The sequence below is a fragment of the Simochromis diagramma genome, unplaced genomic scaffold (genome assembly GCF_900408965.1).
Source record: "Simochromis diagramma unplaced genomic scaffold, fSimDia1.1 OVJJ01000304.1, whole genome shotgun sequence".
NCBI lineage: Eukaryota > Metazoa > Chordata > Actinopteri > Cichliformes > Cichlidae > Simochromis > Simochromis diagramma.
In genome coordinates, this window is record NW_024387030.1 from 2,115,358 (window position 1) to 2,138,061 (window position 22,704).

At 37.8% G+C, this 22,704-nt stretch overlaps 1 protein-coding gene and 1 long non-coding RNA gene across 6 annotated transcripts in view; one reads left to right on the forward strand and one right to left on the reverse strand.

Annotated features, from left to right (window-relative positions):
* Nucleotides 1-22,704, reverse strand: part of LOC120739480 (leucine-rich repeat and fibronectin type-III domain-containing protein 2) — a 134,169-nt gene that overhangs the window by 60,486 nt on the left and 50,979 nt on the right. Inside the window, exon 1 of one of the 5 annotated variants that reach the window (XM_040041242.1) lies at nucleotides 2,017-2,086. The exons of the other annotated variants lie outside the window; for them this stretch is intronic. The gene's annotated coding sequence lies outside the window, so the exon portion shown is untranslated. Of the gene's footprint in view, nucleotides 1-2,016; nucleotides 2,087-22,704 lie in introns of those variants that run through there. 5 annotated transcript variants of the gene reach the window in all.
* LOC120739482 lies at nucleotides 5,520-14,179 on the forward strand. The gene is made up of 3 exons (XR_005697228.1): nucleotides 5,520-5,633; nucleotides 6,654-6,657; nucleotides 14,168-14,179. It is a non-coding gene; the product is annotated as an uncharacterized LOC120739482 (long non-coding RNA).

Here is a 22,704-nt window from a genome sequence, read left to right on the forward strand (position 1 = left end):
CAAGCCGGTTTCAGAGTGTTTATTTAGGCAAAAACTGTGTGTTCTGGCTTCAGGCTGCATCAGGTGAGGTGCACGAACAAAAAGCAATTTTGAAGTCCCATTACAATTTCTACTGTTCTTGTAGAATAATGTGTCTCTGCAAAAACAAGGCTCCTCTAAAGATCTGCATCTGTCAAGCACCCGTCTTTGCCAAATCAGACGGTTGGGGTAGAACAGTAAATGACACAAAATCTCATTGGATGAACCAGAAGGAGCCGCAGTCTTATGGCAGCGGACAAGACACACCAAATTAAATAGTGTCACTTCGATACTGGATAATAAGCACTGTGTCGCAGTAGTCGAGCATAACAAAAAAGCAGATGGCTTGATCTCTGAAAATAGCCATTCTTTGCAGTATCTCCATTAAAAGCTGCCAGTAGCTCCAGAGATGTGAAGCTTCTTTAAATGGTTTGCTCACATAAAATTATGGAAAACAAATATATTCTCAACTCAGTGTAGCCATGTTGATACTTTTTAGTCTGTTCACATTTTTTTTATGTTTCTCCAAATGAACAGAAGTGAAAGTATTTTTATTAGAAACCAGAAATGGATACCCTAGACAATCTGCAGAGTACACAGTCTGCAGTTTTCTGATCATTCTTAGCAGGAGAAAGTACTTCTAATGACTTTGTCAGTGTCACTCAAGCTAATGGCTCATTGTGCTGCAATGTAAAACTATTACATATGTACCAATAGTAAATTAATTGTTTTGGCTTAATTCAAATGAATAAAGATACTTTAATATATCTACAAACACTGTCAATATGGGAAAAGATGAAATTACGTTGGATTTCAAGATCTAAGACGTCACCCGCTGCTCAGAATGGGGACACTGAAGTGGGGTCCTCATCCTTGGCACAGATAAACAGAGCGCAACTGATTAAATTTCTTCACCTCTATGTCATGGTCCATCTAGACTGTGGACACTGTTTCTGACACATTTTCGCATCAAGTTTTTCAAATGATCACTTTTCCAGTGCTGTAGGGATGATACATGTCCCCACTCACTCTAACGGTGAGCCAATTTCTGCCTCCATCCCAAATAATCTGGGTCTCTATCAATTCAGATCATCTGTATTCCATTCAATCATAAACTATGATCTATTTAATGATAACTCATGTTAAGCCAATATGCTTTTTAAGAAAACTCATTGATAGGCATTGCAATTTTGGAATCTTTCTCCATGCACAGTGTCTGAATGTTGACTTAAGAATACTGAAACTCTTTCAGAAAATGTTGGGGTTTCTTTCCAGATTGTAGACACAGACTGAGAGTAATCAGGTGAGATTTGTATTTCCAAACATCACCAAACCTGTACACAAACCCATCAATATGTTCTCCATAATGTTTGGTGCATAGCTGCATGGATTTTCTCAGCACATCTGTCATTGTAGATTTGACACCACTGTTATGAGTGAGTGGTGCAAAAGCTCATTTTAAATGCGATTTGTGCATCTCAAGTGTCCACAGTGAGACACATCTGAACAAATCCAATTGTAATCACATTTCAAACCACCTAACCACCAAACGTGGTTTGGATCAAATGTGCAAAATGTGATTTCATGTTGCTTTTTAGTGTATAGGCCTTTCTAAAATCAATCTGGATACAATCTTGATTTGTCCAAAGTAAGAAAGGCCTAAGTAATAATTTCCACCTTTATGCAATCATTGTTTATTCCAGTGACTGGAATCTGCCTCACAGTGGAAATGTTTGCTGAATTCAATACAACTAAGAACACAAGAACACACACAACAATAATTGTTGTAACGTGTATCTTGTAGCAATTAAGAAGTTTATACACTTAAGCACAGGTAAACGTCAATTTCTCACTTTTTTCCTACTAGCTGGAAATTAATGTTTGAGACAATATTTGCCATGCAAAATATAAATTAACCTTTCAAGCTAACTGTGAAATGCACTATACACAGGTACACACACACATAGGTCTTTATCACCAGGTTCCACATTTATTTACAATTTTCCCCGGTTATGACTGAACACAGTCTGACAGCTGTCGGTCCCAGCCGATTTCCCTCTCCCTCCGCTCCTCTCCGCCTCACTATAAAAAGGGAAGGAAACCATTATCAGTCCAAATCGCCATCAGCTGTTCTCACCGGCATCTCCAGCACCGCCCCGTTGAGCCCACTGCACCACTCCTCCCCTGCAGCCGCGCCCGGGACCACACCTCCGCCACACTAACTAATCAATGACCACAACCGCATTGTTCATTAGGAAACAACAAATTCATGGGAATGTTAAGCTGCAATTCCTAATAAAAACTACAATCAGTGAAAAAAAGAGAAAACAAACTTTTCCTTTAGAGGCAAAGTGTTATGTTGTTGTGTCAAGTGAGTTCTGCCTCTGTCACGGTGACAGGCAGCAGCATATCCTCCCAAAATCCCATTGACAAGCTCTTTCTGCAATGAGAGATGTTACTAAGCCACAGAGATTTCCTGACTCCCTTGGTTGAAGCGGTTAGGTGTTGCCAAGTACACCTCTGCTTTCATTCTGGCAAAACAATATACTTAATGAGATTCCAGAGCCTGCAAGCAGTGTTCTCCGTCTCTGCGTAAACCCACCTACGGCAGCCCAAGTGCCCACACTGGCTCGTGGTGGGCTTAACATTGTTCAAGTGCAAACAGGCATGGAGTTGTAAAAGTTCAACTGGAATTCAGACAGTTACAATTTCATGCTGTATAATTGAGGCGCTGCTGTTGGCATACATGTGGCGTAGGTCATCAACAGCTGTCACTCTGGATTATGGTTGATGTAAGAGAGTGAAACATGGCACACTGAAAAAATAATATTCTTTTCCTTACTTTTCCTTTTTATTTCTCAGCACCTAAAAATTGCTAGAGTGGTACAATACCTCTGCTGTGGTGGTCCCTTCCTTCATATAAAACAAGCTGCATGCAAGCAAATGCAAGCAAATCAGATGCATTAGGAAAGGCAAGAGCTCATCCTGAGAACATCTGATTCAAAATTACTTTCATCAGTCATTATGCATGGTCATTTATGCCAAATGATCAAAATGGATGGATAATACTATAATAAGAAATAAGAAATACTAAATAATATTCAAGAAATTACTTGAATAAAGAGTGTTCACTGTCAACCACAGATGTGCATCCACATCACAAATCTGTTGTACAAGCCAACATTTGAGGAGAGAGGAAGTCCTAGAAGTTTCTATTGACCTTGTTTTGTCTTTTACAAAACAAGGTCAAGCATATGCACATCTACGTGCATTCTCCTTATTCCTGATGTATTGACCTTTCAAATCACACCCAATCTCTTGCAAAGAGGCTTGTCATCAAAGCGTTGCAGATAAGCTGAGTATTCCATGACTTTACCTCTTTGAAAGAATTTGCACATGACACCTGAGCTGCAAATGAGGTCTCTCATAGATGTGAAGTCAAAAAGAATGCCACACACGTCCCTCTGCCCTGCTGTTGGCATCGTTTTGATCCAAGCGCTGGGAGAAGGGCAGGGGTGGATGGCGGGGTTGTACCTATGAATGCTAATAAATTGTGTCTTCAAAGACGTAACACTCCTCTAAAGTCACCTTAAACTCTTATACGAACAATATGTCTAGACTCAAAAGTAGGCCTGAAGATTATTTTCCATAACAGAAAGTCATTTTTACTTTACGGCACACAGTCCTGAAAAAAAACAACAACAAACAAATCCTTCCATTCAACTAAATCATGAAAACATGAGAGATGTATGGTAGAGTTGAGAATGAGTGAACCTTTAGAAAAAGTTACCAAACAAATATTTTGCAATGCTTTGCTACCTCTCAACTTCATACACTCATATCCCAGCATGCAAGCTAGCACATTGTCTCACCCATTTAAATAGCTATTTTGTCATTGCCAGCACCCCAACTGTGCCATACATTATTAATATATGCATCACTTGCCTCACTTCTTTCATACTGTATGGGCATGCGTTCAGTCTTACATTACATTAAATAAGCTCTCTGAACCACCTCTTCATTGAACCTACTGTGGTTTTACAACACTGTAGGCTCAGTGCAGGGGAGGTTAGCTTGACCTGCTGTTGGTTCTATCTTTAGCTTTGCAGCACACAGCTTGTGGTTTGCCACAGAGGGCCTTTTGGTTCATAATTCATGTATTTGAGCAAAATCAGCTTGAAAGGAATTAATGCTACCTTGGCTCCAACCAGCAACCATTTATTCATTATATACATGCTTAACTGTTGAAACCAGTCTTGCTGCTTGACCTCTCGGGAGAATACCAAGTGAGGATATGTGGAGAGTTGTGTTGTGAAGCAGCTTGTGTGGGGGATGGAGAGTGGTCACAACAAATTAGTGAAGAAAATGTATAAAATTAACTAGAAGCCTATGTGGAGAGCACATCTTCTGCAAAGGCCAATAGCCTATTTTGGAATTTTTGAAGACAGTGATCCAAAGCTGCACCTGATTTTATAGAGGCTCATTTTTGCCCATAACCCACCACGCTAGCAGATCTCAGGGAATGCAGCTTTGTAGTTTTTTGTTTTTTTTTTTCTCTCAATTCCTCCCCCTTGGCAGAGGAATAATCAAACATGGATTTTCAAATAACAGCAGGATGGAGTAGCTTTAATGTAAAGTAGGCCTGTCTGCTCTGATCTCATAATACCAATATTTTTACCCAAGCTTTACAAATGTAACTACTATATCCTATCCCTATATGTTTATTATATGTTAATACCATATACTGCACATAATATGTGCAGCAAATACATTAAGCCTGTTGAACAGAACTCTATGACAGTGATGTTGATCTTGCAGCTCACTTGGTTTGTTGCATAGTAATCATATTCCTCATTTATGGTCTCAGTTACAAGCTTAATGTTGAATGCAACATTAAAAAGCATATGGTTCAATTAGAATCCAACACATGAAAGCTAATTCAGAGCATTAGGTGCATTCAGTTTTTAACTTGTGATATCTTGTTTTGTTTTTTTAAGAAAGACTCAAACACAAAAGGCTTTAAATTGGTATTAACTAAACTAATAACGACTTCAGGCTAAGTATGTCCATTTCTTTTACACAGTCTGTGTACATGGTGTGAAATGGTGGGAAGGAAAGTGTAATACAGTGCATTGCACACTGTTTAACATCCCAAAGGCTGATGCAGAAATGAGATTGTGGTCTCATTTGCATGGAAGAGCTATGATAAAGCTGCATATAGTAATCGCCTGTGTAAACTGGCCCTCCAGTGCTGTACACAAGATGTATGCAAAAAGCAATGACATGTTTTAAAATCCAAAATTCTTTCTTGTTGTAAAATGTGTTTAGGAAGAGTATTGAGAGGAGGCTTTTATAAAGACGCTGCACCTCCAGGTCCTGTTTTCATTTTTGCTGTCAGGTTAAAATGCACTTGCGTCTATTACACTCGATGTACTGTAAATGTTAAAATGTATTAGACCCAAAATGAACTCCCAAAACAAGCTCATTTCATCTCCTGTCCTGTGCATTATCTACCCTGTTTACACTAACTGCTATTCATTTGCATACAAAAACACCAACTGACTCATTCATTTTAAACAGCTCCTTCACACCAAGTTCTCAGTAAAAGAACACGGGTCCGAGCTGATGGACACATTATGCATGTAGGCACTGCAGCAGTGAAACTGCTCTCCTTTGCCAGAGGGTCATTCCTTGACGACAAAGGCTGGCATTTTCAAAGGTCAGCCCATACAGTATGAATACATGGGATCTCTCTTTCTAACCTCTGCTCGTGGCATGCAGTCTCTTTTGTTTCTTTTTCTTTTTGGCAAACAACCACTCGGTGAAAACGGCACTATGGTGTTGTTTTGACTCTTGCATTTTACGGTTTACAGAACATCCCTGAGGTATTGAAATGTACTCAGTGAATTATATGTCTGATAGCTTGTACCCTAAAAGCATCACTTGACAACCGCTTTTAAAACAGAGCTTGTTTAAAATAAACTAGGCTGTTTGAATGCCTTTCACACAGATGACAAATGCATACATTTGTCATCGAGACAGATTTTTAATTAACGTCAAGGCATTTTTATTAACAGCAAAAGCTTATTAACTGAAAGGCCATTTGTTGTCCATTAATAAAAACAGGGAATAATTAAGGTTAAGTCCTGTCTAATTTATGGATTAAATTTGAGTTGAGTAATGGGTTAGTTAAGTGCAAGTAGTTTCGTAGTCATGGGACTAACTTGTAGTTTCCAAAGCCCCAGGGTACTTTCAGTGTGACGGCCATACACTACATTTAGTTAATCACAGACAGTCAAGTGAAAAAAACCAAAAATGTCTCATTTAACACTTCATCGGCAGAAAACACTTTCCCTATTCGGATATCTTTTGTATTTGAGTGCCATTTCTGGTTTTGTGCTTATCAGTGTGTGTGTTTGTTAATCATGACTGAAAATATAGTAAGCATAATTTAAATCTTACTTTTGATTACCTTCAAGGCATAAGGTTTAATGCTTTAAAGTAGAGGTATGACAGTTGCTTCACAACTACAAAGTTTGGAGGTGTGAATGTTATAGAACGTTATGCCCTCTGACCTGGGTGGGTTTTCTCTGGAAGCTCTAATTTCCTCCCATATTAGGTTAAATGTTGGCTAGAAGAGTGAGGTGGTGAGTCATGGAAAGCATCAGACATGCAAACACATACAAGTCAGTACTTATAACCTTTCTAACATGTTTTTTTTTTTTAACATAAACAGCTTAGGTAAGTAAGTAAGATGCTTGTCTCCCCATTTAACTTTTTTCAGTATTCTGTTCGGGACCATTCTCTAAAGAACCCAGCAAAAACCATATTTGAACTGTATAAGCTTGTGTGTTTTGCTTACACTGACGATGGATGATGTGCATTAAAGAAAAATTTCTCCATATGAATCAAGTGACAGTAACTGAAATGAAGATTTGGAAGCCTCCTCTCTAGGATGCCTTTTACAATTGTGACTTAGACACAAACAGTCACAAAAATTGATGTATGAAATATCTTTAAACAAGTTTTTAAAAGGAAAATCATCCATTCATTATGCATCATTTCAGCGAGGATCAATGCTTTTACAAAAAAAATTAATCCATTACCTGATTAGAAATGCTTCACACGTATCAAATACAAATTAATATTCAAAGCAGAATATTTTTTAAGCATTTGCAAATATGCTTGGTTGAGGATCTTTAAGTACAATAATTCTGAAACTGCTTTATAATTTCAAACACATTTGAAATGCTGTGTGTAAAGTCAAATTTTCCAGTGCTATTAATTCTGATAGTTATATTATGATTAAATTTAATAAATGGTTGCTTGGATCGAATCATCAAGTCATTAGGCCATTTCTTTGCTTTCACAATTCCCTCAGCTGTTGTAGCTTCACCTACATTTGTATCATAAAGGTTTGTAGCCACACTGGAGCTGGTCAGTGTGGCTGCATTATGCTAATAAGCAACCTCTGTATGTCACATTCTTGCACTATTGTAGGCGTTAAATGTTTGTCAAACACTCAAGCGCTAAATCCTTTATGACTTAGAAATGTCTAACAGCTATTTACACATACATATGTGTGTGTGTGTGTGTGTGTGTGTGTGTGTTAAAACAGATAATGGAGACAAGACTGATGGTTCATTTGTCTTTGCTGCTCTATCACTGAAACACATTCAGAGACTTTTGATTTGAGCAGTTGTGTATAGAAAAGCAGTCCAGGTACATAAGGCTTTTGGTTATGATGGCTGCACCTTTGATTGCTGTACCTACTAATCAGCCTACCAGCATCGGGGTGGATGATGCCAACATCTACCTCCTGCACTGAGCTCTGACTCACCTGGAGAAGTCTGGAAGCACTGTGAAGATCATGCTCTCTGATTTCTCCAGTGCTTATAACACCATCCCGAATGGTCTGGAGCTGTCAGGAGAGGACCATCACCTGTCACAGTGGATACTGGACTACCTCACTGGCCACCCACAGTATGTGAGAACACAGGGCTACGTCTCTGACAGGCTGGTCTGCGGTACCAGGGCCCTGCAGAGAACTGTGCTGGCACCGTTCCTGTTCATCCTGTAAACTGCAGACTTTTCTATCAACTCCCCAGGCTGCCATCAACAAAAGTTCTCTGATGACTCTGCCATAGTTGGCCTCATTACAGGTGAGAATGACTCAGAGTACACACAGTGGATTCGGGACTTTGTGGACTGGTGTCAGTGGAACCATCTCCTGATCAACGCAGAGAAAACCAAGGAGCCGGTGATGGATTTCCGCAGGCGTAGATCCACCACACCGACACCAGTGGAAATCCAGAGAACTGGCATTGAGATATTGGACTCTTATAAGTACCTGGGTGTTCACCTGAACAAAAAACTGGACTGGAGTCACAACACTGATGCTCTTTACAGGAAGGTTCAAAGCAGACTCTACCTGCTGAGGAAACTGAGATATTTTTTGACTCTGTGGCGGATTCAGGCATCTTCTATAGCGTTGTCTATTTGAACAGCAGCTTATCTAAAGCTAAGAGGAAGCAGTTGGATAAGCTCATCAGGCCAGCTCTGTCCTAGGATGGCCCCTCGACCCAGTGCAGTGCAGGTGGTAGGAGACAGAAGAACTCTGGCAAAAACAACATCACTCTTGGACAATGTCTCCCACCCCATGCATGAAGCTGTTGCAGAACTGGAGAGCTCCTTCAGTGACAGACTGCTGCATCGTAGGTGCACAAATGAGCGTTATTCCAGGTCCTTCCTCCCATCAGCTGTTAGACTTTATAACCATCAGTGCTCCCAACAAACAGAAAAAGTTGTTTACATCCCTGCTGTCATTGGCACAGTTTTTCCATTTTCTGTAAAAAGCCTGTTGTTTTGTTTAAGTACAAATATACAGCACATTGTGTACATTTAAAAAAAATTCTCATGTTGAAAATTGTCCTCACTTACTGTACAGTCACTATTTTATTTTTCTGTTCTTTACTTTTGTCTGAATCTGCACATCTACCTTTGACTTTGCTGCTGGAACACTTGAATTTCCCCTGATAAGGGAGAATAAAGGATATTTCTATAAAGAATATTTGTGCAACACAAACATTTTTATTTTTTTCTCCTCATTTTTGCCCACCAGACAATATGTTTTGTGTTTTCAAGTTGTCTTATCAACATTTTTCATTGCATCTTTACAGGCTCAGGAGACTAAAGGAGGAAACGACAAATCTGTTTTATCTGTCAAAGTTTCTGGGGTATACAGCAGTGAAACTTGTACTAAACTCAGGAATTGACATTGCTGATGTTGATATGACATCAACATTACTTAACGGTTTCACTTTTACCAATAATTACAATTTCTTTAAGCATTTCCGCAGTCTAGAGAAAATACGGAGGCCAGACTTTTCTGTTTGCTTGTTTATATTATTTGACAGTAAATTGTTTTTGTCACCAAAGCCATTAGACTAGAGTATTATGAACTTTTCAATTCCCAATACAATTTCATAAGACCACATATAGGACCGGGAATGTAACTGAGCACATTTACTCAGGAACTCATATTTAATGTACTTGTACTTTAGGTGTTTCCAAATATTTTGAATTCAGTTATTGTACTTTGTCCTACATGTTATTTCTGTTAAAGTCTGAGTTATTTATTTTGCAGATTACTTGCAATATTATAGATCATGCTATTGAACAATGTATACATAGTTAAAATCAATAGCATCTACAACATTAAAGAGATATCTACATCAAAAAATTAATAATTATGATCCAATAATGCCATGTATGTAATTCTGAAAATTCCACATAGTAAGTAAATTAAATGTAAGTACCATGAATATATCTTGATGAAACAGCCTGTGCAGTGATTGAGTTCTTCAGTAGTTTAAAAGTTCAGCAGAACTTTTAAAGTTTTTTTTTTTTCCAATTTGCAACGGAAGAGAGAAAAATTTTAATTAAAATTTTTAACTTTTAATTAATTAATTAATTAATTAATTTTTTGGGGGGGCGATCTCCTTATTTCTTTGCAATGTCTCTTGGTGACATTTCATTAATGGAAGTTTCGAGCAGTTTAATCAAGGAGTCACTTCTTTAATACCTTCTTAAGCCCCATTTGGACAGGATTCGCAATGCAGCAAGCGATGGGGAAGAACATACTTGGCTCTTCTTTTATATATTGCTTTGTCCTAGATGGAATCTTGCAGGAATCAAGGTCAGCTGCTTCTATAAATGTACTTGATGAAATCGAGTAAAAAAAATAAATAAATAAATACTTCCTAGGGTCTTAGAATACTCAAGTCTAAACCTGAAATGCATCTTAAAATGCTGTGTGATTGATACAGTATTCTAGTTTATTTCAAATAAATCTTAGAAGAAAGCTGCTGGAGAATCATCCTATTATCCTAGTGCTATCTGTACATAAAAAAAATTACATCACAAAGAGAAACTCTACATTGTCTACATTGCTGTTTGTATAGTATGGTCAAAGAAATTACCAGTACCTATGTGTAGAAAACTCATTTGATGAGCTTCTGCAGAGTTTTCTCCTGATGGCTTTCTATTTTTTTTCCAATGGTCATTTTATATAAGCTCTTTATGCTGGTGTTGCCAAGCTTCAGGCATTTTTTTAAGTTTAGCAAAATCATTCCACCTTATTCAGAAAAGTTACACTTCACACAGAGAAAAAAGAGGAGAAAGAATATGACTACTAAATGAGATCTAAATTAGTCTAGCAACTTGGGAATATTAAAATAATCCACCCTCTGCTAGAGGGATAAATCCACTCTGACTAAGCATTTGACATGCAGTATTTAAAGCCCTAATGATTAAATCAATCACAAAAAGATGGACATGGAACCATATAAATAAACACATCTTTCTGTACCATAAAATCCTTTTAATACTCTTGGATTTACCCAGTGACCCCGTGGAAAAAAGTCTTCTATACGTTGTTTAATCCTATTTATATTATAAAACTGCTAAATTAATAATAAATAATTGAGAACGCTGAGAGGCGATAAAAAAAAAAAAATGAATTGCATATGGGTTGGTTCCAAACTGTCCACCCCTTTCGTGTTTGGTCAAGCCTTCAGTGAGCTGATTTACAGGCAGAACTGAAAATTTCATTACATTAAACAAAGTTCACTGACATAAGAAGAGATGTTAATAGTAAAGTAGCCTGTAAATGACTGTACATACAAAGGTTGGGCTGTGTCGCATGTGATTAACTTATTGAAAACACCCATAAAGTATTCCATTAAAAATTCAGAATGCTGTCAGTCAGTGAAATATGACTGCATTGCTTTCCCTCCCTTTGATCAAACAGTGATGTTTGTTGATAACAAGCTGCCTTCTGTTTGCCGAGCGCTGTAAATCCAGCTGCTGATGGCAAAAAACAAGATGCTGAAGCACAAAAATACCAGAAAACACCCCAGAGAGACATGAATGAATAAATAGGGCTGGCTCTATATTTAGCTTCAGCATCAGCATGGAGTCAGCTCTTCTGATGAGGCAAATGAAAAGTTGCTCCACATTTGCATGAAGTGGGGCTTTTGTTGTCTGGCAGTACAATATATGTGTCACCAGCTAATTAGAGGAAGAAAAACACATCCCTCTATCAATAGTTCCTTTGATCAGGAAAACATTAGAGGTTTTGTCAGTAGTCAGTCACACTAAAATAAAAAGATGTCCTTTTCTCCTTTTTTTCTATTAACTGAAACTAGAAATGAAATAGATTTGCACATTTTATTTGCCGATCTGTTCTGATTCTCTAAGTTTTAATAGACTTTAAAGAAGAAATGTCTTGCTTTGCATTAATTGGAAGCATTCATTGGATATCTTAATGACCCAGTGGCCCCTGAATGATGGTTTAACCTATGGTTGTTCCCTTTGTTCACTTCAAATGATACAATATGACAAGTTTGCCAGTATTACACCCACACTTGCCTTATACATGCTGAAGCTTCATGAAAACGCACTCATGTAGCACAAAAAGATCTAGTTGATATAAATAGAACACATGTTTTGGGTACTAAAAATCATTCCCTTCCCTACAGACTCATGCACCTGCTCTGAACTAAGTCATTGCTGTGAAGGCTTGGGTTAAATATTTTGCTAAAAGGTGAATAACCCCTCTTGTCAGATATTCCCCATCATATTTCCAGCAGGGATAGACCTAATGACATGATGATCAGTATGTGTAATGTTTGCCTGTTACCCTTGTAGCTTTAGCCTAAAGAATTCATGCTTCCTCCTCAGCCCGTATAATGTTTTTCTTTGTACCCTTAAAAGCTCTTTAAATGCCACTCATCAAACTCCAGGCAGGCTGTCATATGCCCTGCTCTAGTGCTATCTTTAAAGCCACTCCACTAAAGGCCAGATTAATAGAGCACTGATGACAAGGCCATGCTTCAAGGAGGTTCTCTTATTTCTGCAATTGAGTTCTGAGGGTTTTTTTCAAGAGTCTTCAGGCTTCTTAGTCAGTTTGCTCACCTTCTTATTTAGCTTTCAAACTTGAATTATTAAGGTTTCTGTCTTCACAAAATGATGAAAACTTTAAAAATGTTTTATTCTCTTGCTCTAACACTGGAACAATTACAACTTCATCATGACTTGGACATAATGTGGGTGTGTGCCATTCTAAACTAAGTCATGTGGAAGCTTAAGCCAATCACAGACTTCCTAATTGAAGTTCCAAACTGAAGGTAATTGAAACAAACACTACAAAGCTGAAGTGCCAGAGCAAAAATGTCAGTGTTTTTTGCGAAGGAAAAACTTTGGGTTTGCTTTATGTATAACACTAGAAAATAAAATGTGTCACTTATATATGATATATGAATATCAGGTTTATATTAATAGGAAATACCGGTGTAAATCGAAATGTACAATAAAGTATGCAATAAGTAAGTCTGATGTTTTCTGAGTTTTGTTTGAATCCTTGCATCACATAGTGACTCAAATTTCACTAACTCAATTTTCCAGCAGTGATACCACTTTCAGTGTAATTAAGATTGTGTAATCTAGATGGTCACCTGTTGTGTTAAACAGTGTTTAGGAAACAGTTTTTTGCTGTTGACAATCATTGCCATCATTAAACCCTGGCAGCGATTTGAGGATATATTATTCTCATTAGAATAGTTAGTCATTTTGCTGAAAAATGTCCCCTTACAGCAATATTATTAATTTGTTCAGTGCAATGCTACTTTCTACATACCATTTAATCCGGTTTAACTCAATTTAGATTGAGACGTATGAGGAATCAACTTGCAAATGTTATGTATGCAATCATATAGACATTGCAGTTTTTACAATGTGGGGATTGCACAACAATGGAGACTTTTGTAAAGCTCAAGAAACAGCTGTTTGTGTACCGATGGATTGATCTTTTGGGGGCACAATTGTGTTCTGTACATTGCAGGGAAATCCCCCTGTCAGATTTGGTCAGTTTTAAAGTTTTAAAAGGTTTTTGTATTTATAAATCCTCTCAAGACCATGAATTTGCACAGCTTGCCATGAACCAGCTCATTCTTTTGAGGAGTGACGTTCAAATGGGATCAATACAAATCACAATTTATGTCTACTGCTAGTATATACTAATGAGCCAAAACATTATGACATTTTCTAATATTTTGGTTCCAACAATGATATAGATACATTTAATGTACAAGCATAGAGCCTGTGTGAGTCTGACTTGCCACATAACTTATCACCAAATAATGTTTTGTCCCTCTTCAGATCTTCAGGCTGACTGACAGTGTCCCACAAGTCAAGAAGTTTTGATGTTGCTACCCACTTATCTGATATTTTGGTCTTCATTAAAGCTGCTCATTTCCTAGTCTCTCTGTAATAAATTACTGTCTATTATAAATGAAACCCAGGCATACACCACGTTATAATTTTATCACTTTACTTAAAAGTGGTTGGAATACTGATTTTTTTATATGTGGTTAGGTGCAAGGATATGATGTGGATATAGGAAAGTAGTATATCCAACTATCTTGCCTAAAACCAGTGTTTCCCAAACCCCAATCATTGAATCCTGCTTTTGTTTCCTTATCCCCATCACACCACACTTTTAACCATCCTCTAGTACAACTTGGAGGTTTGCATGGTTGGATGGTTTCTACAGTCTTATCTGGACCCTAAACATATGTAATACTTAAAGGCACAAGTCTGAGTACTTAGTCTTGCACACCATTCAGGTCTTGAGAGTGTAGTGCACAGGGACAGCAGTTTGGCATGTACTGTCAAGAGCAGAAAATCAGGTCAAGTATGGGAGTTTCTAATACTGAATATTCTCAGCAGTGAGCGGATAGCATAAGCCCTAAGGGGGGAAACCTGTATCAGGCTACCCACCCTCCGAAATTGCTTATTTGATGGAAGCACTACAAATGTGTATAGCCTCCACTGAACTCATAAAAGTACTGACACAAATAATATGCAGTATCTATACAACGAACACATTTCTGGGTTTTGCTCTATTCTTCAACATCAATTTTTAGGTGATAATCAATCTTCAGGTGGTGATCCAACCTTATCTTTATTTATTGGACTGGCCAATGCATTTCAGATTGACTTTTATAGGAAAGTTAACAGGAAGCCTTCTAAATGCATTACACAATGGCATGGTATTCATGTAAACTGCCGACAAGTCAATAAGCAATAAAGACAGTTGGGCCAGTTGGAGTTGAGGGACGATAGCAGATATAAGTTCCAGCATATGAGAAGTGTTTCACATATTAGATAGACGTGAAGCTCTGAGTCATACCAGCTCTGAGAGAACAAACAGCTGTGGTTCTAATCATCACTGTCAACAGCACATCCAGGAACTGTTACTCAAAACTGAAGAGGTTGTGTAGGCTGCAGAATGTACTGTCTGTCTGTTTCTGTTTCTATTGTCGGCACAAATGTATGTTATAATGATAACTCATTTCATTTTGTTTTTTCTTGTGCCAAAGATGAAAAAACAGAAGAAAGGAATAAAAGACATTACCCATGCTGTTATACGAGAGCGTATTCAAATACAACTACTGTCAAACTAAGTCCCATTGTATGTGTTTGACAGTGACAATCACAGAAGGCTCTATTTAAAATCAAATCTGTATCTAAGAAGCCCTTGAGCTTTCAATGGGCTAAACGGCAGGTTAGGCAGACAGTGCACGTCGTAACACCATAGAAAGCTGAGAGTTTGGTTGTTTTTTTCACTTCTGGCTGACAGAAAATAGCCCAGATCCCCTTCCATTCTCAATCAATACTTTTTAATCAAGGCAGACACTTTTTCAGGTCACTGACAAGTTTTTGATGAAGAGACGTGTCTTTCTCAGGTTTTATCAGGGCCAAGGCTGAGATTTTTTTAACATCTAATTTCACATTCTGTTCAAGTCTTTAATAGGGCTTTATGATGGCTCAGAAGTGATCATCACTGTCTCATAAAATGCCCAAATACTTTTATGAGACAGTGATATCCATCTGTCTTTGTCAGAGATACTGCTACCTTATCTGCACTTGCATTTAAATAGCAACTAATAACTTAATAACTGGTTTTATTGCTTTCATATTAATATGCATGTATCTCTGATGGTTGGAGGTTATTTACAATTCAGTACCTGTGAAATTGTTCGGTTCTTCTTAAACGTTTGCTAGGGAATGATGCAGGCTGCCAAAATCTTTAATGCTGATGTCATTCAAAGGGTGTCAGAAGACAAAATCTGATGAGAGTTGTTGCTCCTAAGTTTCGATTTGTCTTGCCCATTGTCCATAATCACCTTTGTCCTCATCTGGATGTGTGGAAATTATGATAAATATCCTGTGGTGGTGTGGTGATATTACCAACTGAAATTATAAATGCTTAAAATAAGTTTTATAGTCACTTTTAATCATGCTTTTGTTTTGGTTGGTTTTTCTAGAAAACAGCAACAACCTGGCACTGAATAAAGTGAAGGAAGGGAACATATCTATACACTAAGGACTAACTAGCTTATTGAAACCATGATAATAATCGCCATCAGGCTGGTAATCACAAAAGACATAAAATAAATAATGAAAGCAGAATCAATGCTGACAGATGTAAAATGAGAATCAAGGCAGAGTCCCAAAACAATGATGAACAAACGAATGACTACTAAGTCACAAGTGCAGTCACGACAAAATAAAATCTTACATTAAAGCAGGTGCAATTGATTCAGCTAATTAAAAGGGGCAACTCTTTGTGACTGTTTTCTCTTGTTAACAAAGACAGATATGTAACACACAGAAGCAGCTAATTTAGTCTAAACTTTTATTTCCCATGTGCCTATAATAAGGCTAATCAATTAGGAATAATGTGAATGCTCAGGAGCCAGGATGGCAAGAGATTTCACTGTTCCTCCCACTCTCCCAGCAGGGTGTGAATGCAACTCTTTAGAATTAGCATGCATAATGGCTAAATCTTTTCATTTCAATGGAGATTACTGCCATCAGTCGAATAATTGGCTCCGATGCACTAGTCACTTTTATTTAAGTCACTTTAACTAAACTACAAACTGTTGAACTAAAGAGACACAGTTTGGTGAGTCAGTGGTGAATAAATTCTAGACTTAACTACTTTGCTTAAGAGATTTTTTTTTTAAGGAAAAGATAATGATGACATCCTGACTATCTTTCTCTGTCTGGAAAAGCATGATGAGTCATTTATTTTGACACTTTACAAGGGCATAAGCTACACAACTGAAACAACATTATGTCAAACCCATAAGCAGCAGAAAGAGAGACATAATGGTTCTTTGCTACACAACCACCCAACAAGATTTTCATGTTTCCAAAATTAACCTAGACTTTGACAATCATATGGAACAAAAAAAAAAAAAAAATCGGTACCTATAATAGGTAGTAAAATGTTCAAGTCAGAGCTCAGTAGAAAGTCATGTTGGATTTGCAAAGGCTAAAAGAAACACATGCTTTACCAACTCCACTTTCTAGATACATCAAGCAGACAATAAGAACCAATAGGTCCTGCATGATTGTGATTGTGCAACACTGGCTGCATTATTACTGGAAACCTCCCCACTGGATGTAGCTCTTTGTGCTTAATGTAAGTAGGCCAAGGATTTATATGAAAAAGTATATATTTTTGTCCTTACTCTATAAAAGTACAACCCAAATGGCATAACAAAATCCTTAGCCAGTGAACAATTGAAGATACTTTATCACTGTCTTACTCTGTTTTCCCCCAGAACTCAGTCAGCATGAGGCCAGTTTATCTGTATCTATAAAAGAAGTCTTATTTAGCACAAAACACTGCCTACTATAGCACAAATGAAAGAATGTCTAGGTAGAAATATATGTTTGGCCCTCAGGAAACCTCTAACCATATGTCACTGTTTTGACTACAATTACACACATGAGAAACAAAACCTTAGCTGGCTTACACGTTTCTCCTAACATGTGTGGCAAGTACATGCCTTCAAACACACCCACTTATCATTTTGATTAACTAGCTAATGCTTTACTGTTCACCAACCAGGGTGGAAGTTTTGGGACAAGTTCACAAACACTTGCTGAAGGATGAAAAAACTATTCAGAGATCTCACCATCCAGACATTTTCTGATCAAAGCTCAGTCAAAGTAGGCAAAACACATTTTGCTGCACAGAAAAATCTGTTACAGTTTCATCAGCCAGTTTTTATATAATCTTCATGACTGTGGGATGTAGCAGATTTTGTTTGAATGTCAAGTTTGGTTTAGTTCTTTGAACTCAATTTGCTTGGGCAACGTTTTAAGCATATCACATATTTCCCGATATTCCTTTCACAGATCTCTTAGGAGAGGCTTCCAAACACACCCACTCTCTGAAGATATCTGCAGTGGAAACAATACATCTCGGCTTTATTTAAAAAAAAAAAAAAAAAGATCTGAGCACATCACTTCCAATGCATTACAACATGTGCCTAGCAGTATTTTCTTCTTGTCAGAGAAACCAGCTATTTCACCAACTGACAGTAATAGTTATGCTGTATTCGATGGTGCATCTAAGCAGTACAAACAGTACATGCAATGCGTATTGATGTGATGCAGTAGTAACATAGTAGTGACCTGTAATTCGTAGGACATTCACATTGTAAGCTGAAAGTAGTGTACCATATGCTGGATGCAGAACATAGACTGTATATAAATAGACATAGCCACCTAGACATCATGGAGTGTTTTCTTAAGCCAAAAGCTATCATATTTGAATTAGGGCTGGAGCACAAGCTCAAATAGCAAACTGTGTGCATGCAACACAACAACACTAACACATTTTAAAAAATAAATTTAGCTAAATAGAAATTTAAAACTGCAATCAAACCTTAAATTGAAAGAACAGCTTATTCTCTGCTAGACAGTGTTGCCTGTATCGGTCCTTGTGGTGGAATTGAAAAGCTCTATTATAGAAGGTGCCCTGCTGTCTGTCCAGTAAGTACTGGCGGTCAAGGATTATCCAAAAGTGTATTGAAATGTGTCTTATTTGCAGCCAGTCACAGAGCCAGCCTTCTTAATCAGTTTAGTTAGTTTGACTGTATCACCAGACCTGACGGTGCTCCCCTCTGCTCCCCCAGCCGACCACATAAATGTATACTCAAAGCTCACCACAACTGACTTATTATTATTATTTATTTATTTATTTTTTAGAAAATCTTCAGCAAATTGTTGCACACATTAGACGATTTCAACTTTCTTAGGAAATAGAGACTCCTATTTTTACAGATGCTTTCTTGTTTTTCCAGATCAGCAAGTTCATATGGAGACCCCATTATAGACACAGGTTGTGGAGTTGTCCGCCTCATTCTTCCCCTCATTTATACTTCCAACCATTGCAGAACTGTGCTACTGTAGGTGGCAAGTTGTAATGAAAGTCTGAGGTGTCCATGGTGTACTCACCAAAATTGAGACACCATCTTCAACCATCTGTAGCATACAGCAAGCCACATTATTTGTTATATAATTCCATAAAAATGCTCTCAAAGGCACCAAACGCACAAATATAATCAAAAGCCCCAGCTCAGCAACTCCGATTAGTGGCAGTCAAGCTTAGCAGACGGTTATCAGCTACACTAGCCTGCTGGTGCACCCGTCAATCAAAATGGCTAGGTTTCATTTTTCAGCCCCAGAAGCTGCCACTTGATTTGGCCAAGATATACTTTTTTCTTCTTTTTTTGGTGACAGGGTTATTGATAGGTTTGTAACATAAACTTATTCACTGGAATGTTCAAGACAATTCAATTGCACAGCAAAGCAAGACACGAGTAGGCAAAGTTCTTTATGTTGCTCTCGTCGGCTCCCCTGGTAACACTGCTCTTTATTGAGGTTACATGAGTATGTATAGGTTCATTAACACATGATGTCTTACATAGGTATACACGGGGACAAAGAATACCTTGTCTGTGTGTCGTGTAGGTGTAGGTGTGTGTGTGTGTGTGTGTGTGTGTGTGTGTGTGTGTGCGTGTGTGGGGGGGTCACGATGTGACCCTGTGAAGAGTCCCCAAAGCTGGTGCCCGGAGTCTAGCGGTCCATCTGAACAAAAGGCTCTTATACTTAACCAGATACAGAGTAGGTGTCCTCCTATACCATAAATCAGTAAGAGCAGATATAACCTTTCTCCTGACCTTAAGTTGTGTGTGCATGCCAGAGTGCTCTGGGAGGCACACAGAGTCTCCACAGACTACTACGGCTCAAACCTCTATCAATCTACAACTAATTATAAAACTCTAAGCATATATGAGTAAATATTTCCAAGCATAAATGACAATCCACTATATAAACCTGACAGTTATCAATACACAAAATGATCCAATATTGTCTGCAAGGCTGTTTCAAAAGGGAAACTCACCAAGCAATAAAAAGAGAAATACTCTAAGCTACAAAACAAACGTTTTTTCCATTTAAACTTCAGTAAACCAGAGTCACCATCTATGTCCTTGAAGTCATTCAAAAACTCACTAAGTCCTTGTTTCAATACTTTTAATCATTCGATAGCCATGGAAACATGTTGATACTTCCTGAAAACACTTGGCATGTTAATTGATTATTAGTAAAAGACTATAAACAACCCTCAACTCAAATAGCTCTAACTACAACCAGTCCACAAAGAGCTATATTTCTCTTAATCTATATAATTTATAAAGATCAAATCAATATTCCCTTAGCTATTATCAAAATTCAGATTATGGAATAGGAAGTGTGTGGAGGTTGAGAGGTAGGTGCACTATGGAAAGAGCTGATTGACTTTTAACATATCAATTAGACTGGAATAATGTGACAGAATGACTATTTCCATTCACCCAATGAGTTCCAGAACACTGATTGGCTAACATTACTGATATTCTGTCTTATTTACCATTGTTGCTCTGAAGTTTTTGTATAGATTTCTAATTCGTGTAGTGATTAACGCCTATTACATCTCGTCGCATGCTGCAAGAAGGGCAGGATGAAGAGTCTCCTAATTTAATTGTCTAACACAGTGATTTTTATAATATTAGCTGCTGTTGAGGAACTGCTGGAGTTAAGTGATGAGGGGGACTTAACGATCACACTACACACTATGCTCAGGTCCAGCTGAGTCACAATCGGCCCACCTCTTTGATTGCCATGCTTAATCATGCCTGAGCGTGGAACACAGCAACACTCCTCAAACAAATTGGACATTGGGGTTCAAATGTGCTTGGGGGCAATCATCTTTCTGCCCACTTTCTTAAAGCCAATCAGCCTCCACTCTAGGTTCTTTAAATTGCACTGCTCATATTTCATTCTTCCTTGTAGACTCAACCATGCGACCCACCTTGTCTCCATCCCCAACTAATGCAAGTCACTCATCCGGCCCTAATTCCTGTCACTGCTATGATGTGCCATTGGAATCTAATCGCCAAATAGCATAATTGAATTCAGTATATCAATAAATCATGTTAAATTCCCTCTAATGATCTCTTCTTATTGAAATACAGTAGGAGGTTAAAGAGTTTAAGTTAATGAGCAGTGGTTGCTGGTTAAAAATTTCCATGTTTTACAGTGACTGTAGCTCAACACCGATTCAAATCAGTGAAGAATATCAGCAGTTTGCATGCTGCACAACACACAACCCTGCTTTATTTGTCCATTAGTGTAGGTGCCGAATACTTATGTGTGTAAACAACTCTGTAAACTTCCTATAAGGTCTAAAACTAGTGTTGTCAAACTATAGGTTCACCATAATGTTCCCTGGCAGCGAAACACAATTTACAGTCTCCCTTTGTTTCCGGCTGACCCTCCTTGTCCTTCACAGTGCCCTGAGATTCTAAACCTATAAAACAGGTCTTATTTTCCTCAGCTAGTGACGTAACTTGTTGGAATATTTTACACAGATTCTGTGGCAGGTATCGGTCAGAAGGAGTTTGTTAGTGTATGGCCCTAACCTCATCTAAAGGTATCATTGAATCCATGACAGCTGTCTACAGTTACCAAGAAGTAAGGTAGAAACTGAGAAAATTATGGGGAGAACAAAAATATGAAACTGACAAAAGATTCAATGTCAGACTGATGAGTAAGGAAGAAACTTAAAAAAAGGCAGAAGGGAAAAGCTTTGAACCCTTAAAAGTCACAAAGGAAAGGCTCGACTTTACAAGAAAAATAAACAATATCAAAGCAGTTTTCACTCTTGATCATTCAAATGTCTGTAGTCTAATTATAGATGTAGAGTATATCAGATGTAGCAATTTACTCACATTTTTTCCACATCATTTTCTTTTGTAATGTCAATAAAAAACATGTGGCAGATCCAGACCTTCTTTTGTTAGTCAGACTGGGCAGATGGCGTGAGTAGATGAATGAATGACACAGTGTTCAGAAACTGACTCACTTCAGTTATTTTTTTTTTTTTTAAAGCAAACTGTTCTGATATTCTCCATGTTTAATACTACATCCTACAGACTGGTTAAACTGAAAGACTTAACCTATTTGATAAAACAGACAACTGCATAGTTTGTAATTCCCTGATTTAAATCTGCCTCTTTTTTTAGTTGTACCATACCATTTCTGTATTAGGTACTAATATAGGAGAGTGCATTTACAGAAGACTAATTTAATGAAATCAATCTGTTGTTTTGCCCAGTGCCACATGCAGAGCTGACTGCGTTCTGCGTATATTTGACCCTGTTATAATTTGTATACATACAGTACATGATATTTATTCCAAGCCTCTATTAGCATCTAGAAGTAGTTTTGATTCAAATTTAGGCCTTTTGAATATAGGAAGTAAAATAAAAATAAGGAAGAAATGACAGGAGGGAGGCTGGGAGCAGAAAAAAAATCAGGGGGTGAGGAAGGGAACAATAAAACCAATCAGGGAATCAAGGATTAAGAGAACTAAAGGAAGCAGAGCTTGATAAAACAGAATCCAGCAGAGAAGGCCGAAAGAAGAAAGAACAAGGCAGGGGAGGGAAATTCAAGGAAAAGAAAGCAGGGAGAAAGAAGGCTAGATATAAACTGAGGGGCTGAGGAGGGATGATCAGGTATTGTGTGAAATCCTTGTCTGTTCTTACTAATGACTGGCTAAAATCCCAGAATACAATTGGGAATAAAATGGGAATAAAAACGTTTGACTTCCACACATTGAGTGCATTAGTTTATCATCCTGACATTTAACAGTTTCTTGGTTAATAATGCAGCTGTGAGATCAGCCTGAGGACTATCAGTTAACTAATAAGTGCACAACTA